The following is a 6,000-nucleotide window of genomic DNA, read 5'->3' as shown; positions in this document are numbered from 1 at the left end:
TGGAGTGGGTAGCTTATCCCTTCTCCAGTGGATCTTTCCAACCCAGGAATCGAACTGTGGTCTCCTGCATTACAGGTGGGTTCTTTACCAACTGGGCTATCAAGAAAGCCTAAAGCCTTACTTTGCTGCAAAGTCCTGCTGTCAGGGTTGGCTTTCTGTGTGCCCTGGGCACACGAGCCCTTTGCTGTGTTTCACTACCTGCTCCCATGACAGAGGCAGGATGAAGCTGAAGCAGATGAAGAGGTTGGCCAAGTGTCCAGGGTTTGGTCAGAAGAGTGTAGACTATTTATTTATTGGCTGTGCTGGATCTTCGTTGCTGCAAGCGGGCTTTCTCTAGCTGTGGTGAGTGGGGGCTACTTCCTAGTTGCAGTGTGGGGGTTTCTCATTGCAGTGGCTTCTCTTAGTGTGGAGCATAGGCTCTAGGCAAGTGGACTTCAGTAGTTACAGAGCATGAGCTTCGTTGCTCTGTGGCATGTGGGAGCTTCCTGAACCAGGGATCAAATCCATGTCCCCTGAACTGGCAAGTGGATTCTTAACCACTGGACTACTAGGGAAGTCCTGAGTATAGATTTTAGAGTGCTGGGAAAATACTAAAGTAATTGATCTGAAACTCAGACTGAAACTCCACAGAAACAGAGAGAGCTAATTACTTCTAAGACCGAAGCATCTCTCATAGCTCTTTACAGAAACTAACTTAATCTATTTGAGTTTCAGTTTCCTCATCTATGAAATGGGACTGATAATATCTGCATTACCTTCTCTACTGGAGTTGTTATACAGAGAAAGTAAATGACAGATGGAAAATTATTTTGAAAAGAGTAAAGCATTCTTCTGCTACTGTTAATTTCTGCCCTCTGAAAAGTTACAGTGGGCTGAGTTGATGGTAAAAAATACTATAAACTGTGTAGTTTAGTTGTTTTCTTCTTCTGGTCTTAAGTAATAATAGCCTACAATACTGTGATTTGAAAAAGAAAGCTCAAGTTTTGTTTCTTCACTTCTGTCCTTCAGATGTCAATGGAAATGCAAATGAGATCTGGGAAGTGGAAAGGCTCCTCCTGAATCTTAAGCAGAATATTAAATACACATTTGTAGGTGATGGTGCGGGTTTTGATGTGTTTCAGTCCTGTTCACTGCTTGTTCTCATAACCACTGGGCAGGACAAGGTCAGCAAGCTTGAAGGAGGGGGTTGGAGTTATAAGAGTAGACAAGGAAAAGTGTAAGATTCAGGGAAGCCATGTTTATCGTTATTGTTAGGAAACCTCTCAACCTCCCTATGGTTAAGTTGAGAGGACCCCCAGGCATCCCAAGCTATTCCTCTCATCCTCCTCTCCTTCCTTACCCTGCTTTTCACCTCCTCCCTAGCTTCTGGAACGTAGACTCTGTTGCTGTCTTCCCACCTCCTATCATTTTTCTTTTTAAATAAATTTTATTTATTGACTGCACCAGGTCTTAGTTGCGGCACGTGGAATTTTTTTTATTATTATTTAGTTGCAGCATGCAGTGTCTAGTTCTCTGACCAGGGATGAAACCTGGGCCCCCTGCACTGGGAGCTCAGAGTCTTAGCCACTGGACCACCAGGGGAGTCACTTCCTCACCATTTTTTAAGCTCCCCAAGCTCTTAATGTCAAGTACAACTGCTCTTTTCTTTCAAAGATTTTATTAAAATATACAAACACACAGAACTTTACAAAACTGCGTTAACAACACATGCCAATTTTATGAGATGCAGTATAGCTTAATGATTAAGAATAAGGGCTTTAGAATGAGATATCCAGAGCTCAAACTGAAGCTCTGTGACCTTGGGCAAACTGAGTCTTAATTTCCTCATCTTAAATGTAGTATTTGTTCCTGCCTCGAAGGGTGATTATAAGAATTAAATTCGTTTATACACACAAAACATCTTATCCATTGACTAACATGTAAGAAACAGTGCACAATGCATATTAACTAGTATTATTATAGAAAGCAAAGGAAAAAAAAATTACCTGAATTCCCTAGCAGTCCAGTGGTTAGGACTTGGTGATTTCACTGCTTTGGGCTCGGGGTTCAGTAGCTGGTCAGGGAACTAAGATCCCTCAAGCCGTGATGCATGGCCAAAATCAAAAACAAAAAAAATAGAAACAGAAAAATCTTACCTATAATCACAAGTGTTTTGCTTCTGCTCACTAATAAAAACAGACAAAAAATAACATGACAAATATGAGGAAGTTATAAAGCTTAAGAAATCTTTCTGAGGTCTTTTGCTTCTTGGTCATTAGTTACATCTATACTCCTTAAAATAACTGGAAACCCAACAGAATTTTCCTTCAAATTTATCTTGTGGGAGAAGGTCACTTAGCTTTCCCTTTTCCTACTATGCTCCCTGCCTAGCCCTCTATCCTACAACTTCCACTCTGTCCCAGGTTTGAGGCTGGCAGTTGTCCCAATTTGCCTGTCCTGCTTTTAGTACTAAAAGTCTCGCATTCTGAGAAACCTCCCAGACCCAGGTAAATAGATGGTTGGTCTGCTGTTCCCTTAATTTTAGTTTGGACGTATACACTTGGAGGATCTTCAGGTAGACTGGGTGATGGCCATTTCCCTGAGTCGCTGTGCTATTTGGAAACAGTCTCCTTGAGTCATTTCCAAAGAATATGCCTATGCTTTCTAAAAGCCAAGTTCCAGGCCCTCCTGGGAGGTGCGTTTTATGTAACTGAACTTGGCATTGGTGGGTAGAATGGGAACCAAAGGGTAAACGGTGAAATGGACAAATAAAGAAGCAATGGGAAAAGAAGACAAAGTCTAATTTAGGAATCCTGTCAGCTTAAATTTCACAATGTTTTTAAAGGCTCTAGAGTCCAGTGCCTATCAGATAGTAGGTACTTCAACAGCACCTATGGCCTAGTGCTTTAAATCACATTTTAAGATTTTCCCCTTTGTTTTCTTCCTATTTCCCCCCATCATGCAGTCGGTAGACTTTATGCTTATTCTCTTCGTGGAAGATATGGCAAGTAGAGCAGCGTCGGTGAACAAATAATGTCTACTAAGCATTTCGCTTACTGGCAAAGTACTCAAGGGTGTGGGCATAGTGTCTTGGACAGATAAAAAAGGACCTTCATTTCACCAAATTAAGAAGAATCTCCCTCCCCTGGATTAGAGACAGGATGGAGGGGAGGTCTGTAGGGGCCTGAGAGCAGAGGGTTTCTGGACCAGGTAAACCCATCTATATCTTCAGGGCCAGGAGAATGATATGAATGGGGTAAAGCAGGCAGGGTTTTTAAAAAATCTATTTGTTTTATAAGCAAACTCTATCTGCTCCATCCATTCATATGCTCTCATTAAATTGGATAAGCCCTTCACTGACACAGACCCAGTTAAATGCACTTCACACACACCTAAAACAAATAGGAATTTTTAAAATATTTAACTTTTTACTTTCTTTCAATTTGAAAAATTTGGGAGAAAAAAAAGCACAGACAATATTAATAAATGCCCATGTTCCCATTGGTTACAATTAATGAATGTTAAGAATTCATAACTTTTTCTTCAGAAAATTTCTCATAAAGATAGGATATTATAAATACATCAAAACTTTCCCTAATCTCACTCACGAATCATCCTCTGAGACTCCTATTATCATGATTTCAAACCCGAGTCTCGATTCCAAACCCGAGTCTCCCGCATTGCAGGCAGATTTTTTTTACCATCTGAGCCACCAGGAAAGTCCAATGTTTATACAAGCTTTGGACAAAAGTTTGCACAAAAAAGTCCAAGTTTAAAAAAAAAACTTTCTAAAACCTGTAAAATGTTACGGAAAAAAGCCCAAAGAACTTTCTGGCCAACCCAATATTTAAACAATACATACATTACTATTCTGAGTGTTACTTAATATTTAAGTCAGTTGTACCATTTTGGGTGTAACATTATATAATTTGTTTCCATTCATATCATGTTCAAGATGTGTCCATGTCGATACATACAAATCTACTACATTTGTTGTAGCAGCTGCACTGGTTTTTCACTGTGTAAATGTGTTTCTCAACCTCTCTTTTGTTATTTTCCTCAAAGAGTAAATTTTGTTAACTACCAGCTATTAAATGAATAACATTTAATTTTAATTTAATTTCTTCCAACAAGAGAAAAAAATACTAAGGAATAAGATTTTCATTGGATAGAACTGAGCTTTGGGGAGTTCACACCTAAGTTTTGGCCCTCTAAGAACCAATTTTCACCATTTTCAGGGTGATATTTGCCCCTGTTGAGAATGTATGGTATAAATATACCATGTTTCTAACTTTTTGTTGCAATGAAGAGTTTAGTTTTATATTTTTATACATATGCATTAAAATATTAATATATCCCTAGAAGTTATGAGGTATGTTCATTTAAGCTTTGCTAGATCTTGTTAAACTGGTCCCCAAAATGTTTATGATAGTTTTCCATTACACCAGTAGCATATGATTTTCTGTTTTTCCACTTTATGAATGCTGGCCTTATCAGGCTTTTTAATTTTGCCAATCTGTGTAAAATGGTCTATCACTGTTTCAATTTGCATTTTTCTAAATACTAGTGAGACTGAACATACTTTCCTTTGTCTATTGACCATTTGGTTTTTCCCTTGGGTGAACTGCCTATTTATACCCTTTGCCCATTTTTACGTTGGTTTTGGTCTTTTTCTTACTGATTTGTAGTAAAAACACACTTGTCCATGCCATCCCATGACAAAAACCAACAACCACTTTATTAAGCCTGTGGAATCTATGAGATAGGAATTTGGACAGGGCACAGCAAGGATGAATTGCTAGAATCATCTGGAGGCTGGGATCATCCAAAGACTTCATTGTTCACATGTGTAACCTCTGGGCTAAGGTGACTCAAAAGTTGGTTCTATTGTGACTGTTGATGGGAGAACCTATACAAGGCCTCTTCAAGTAGCTTAGACTCACAAGCTAGTAGTTAGGTTCTAAGAGAGTCTCCAGAGAGTATTCCAAGAAACAGTGCTCCAAGAGAAACAGGCAGAAGCTGCATGGTATCTTATGACCTAGCACTAGCAGTCACACAGCAATACTTCTTCTATAGTATATTATGGGAAGTAGTCATGAGCTCGTTCTGATCCAAGGGAGAGGGAATAGACCTACTCTGTTGATAAGTGTCAAGCATTCAAGGCCATTTCAGAAAAACTACTCCAATAACGGCTTCAGATTCAGCAATTCCACTCCTGAGAATAGGCCCAAGAGAAATCAAAACATCTTCACACAAAAGCTTGTACATGACTACTCACAGCAGCATTATTGATAATAGCCAAAAAGTGTAAACAACCCAAATGTCAATGGATGAATGGATAAACATTCCTTCTAAGCATGTCTTCTCTTATACTCTTTAAACCATAATCCCAGCATTCTCAGACTGTGATCTCTTTCAGTGTTAACCACATCCCTACCTTCCACATATTAAGGATAGAACAAGAGGCATAATGTCATTTGTGCACTCATTTGGCACAACTTAAGACTGATGTGGGTGGGAACATGGCATCATCACAGCATTCAGAAACAGAAGAGGACATTAGTTGGGAAGGGCCTTTTGACACTGTGGACCAACAGTTTTAAAAGCACTCAGAAGTGATCTCGGAGGAGAAAGGTGGGGCTATGCCCAGAGGACTCTTTGACATACATTCCACAGTCTTTGAAGGAGATGGAGTGAATGTCCTGGGTGTCAGTGGTCAGATGGGTTGGGGAGTGGGGTGGGGTGGGGGTGGCCTGTGTGTGGTGATGTACAGGAGAAGAGATCCCTGTGGTCACTCTGTTTCCTCTGGTGCTATGGACCACACACAGCTCCATGGTCAGAACACAGACAGGAAAGGATCAATACAGGGACCCATACACACAATTTGAGCCCAAGGCTTAGTAGAAGACTCTTCGCAGCCCAGAGGCCTCAGTTTATCTTCTGTCTGACCCCCAAGTAGGCGTATCAGCATGATCCTGGAGATCCAATCTCATGGATTCCACAAAAGAAATACTATCCTGG

Source organism: Capra hircus, chromosome 5 (genome assembly GCF_001704415.2).
Source record: "Capra hircus breed San Clemente chromosome 5, ASM170441v1, whole genome shotgun sequence".
Lineage (NCBI taxonomy): Eukaryota > Metazoa > Chordata > Mammalia > Artiodactyla > Bovidae > Capra > Capra hircus.
The sequence above is the reverse complement of the archived record's forward strand: the minus strand, read 5'-3'. Positions refer to the sequence as shown.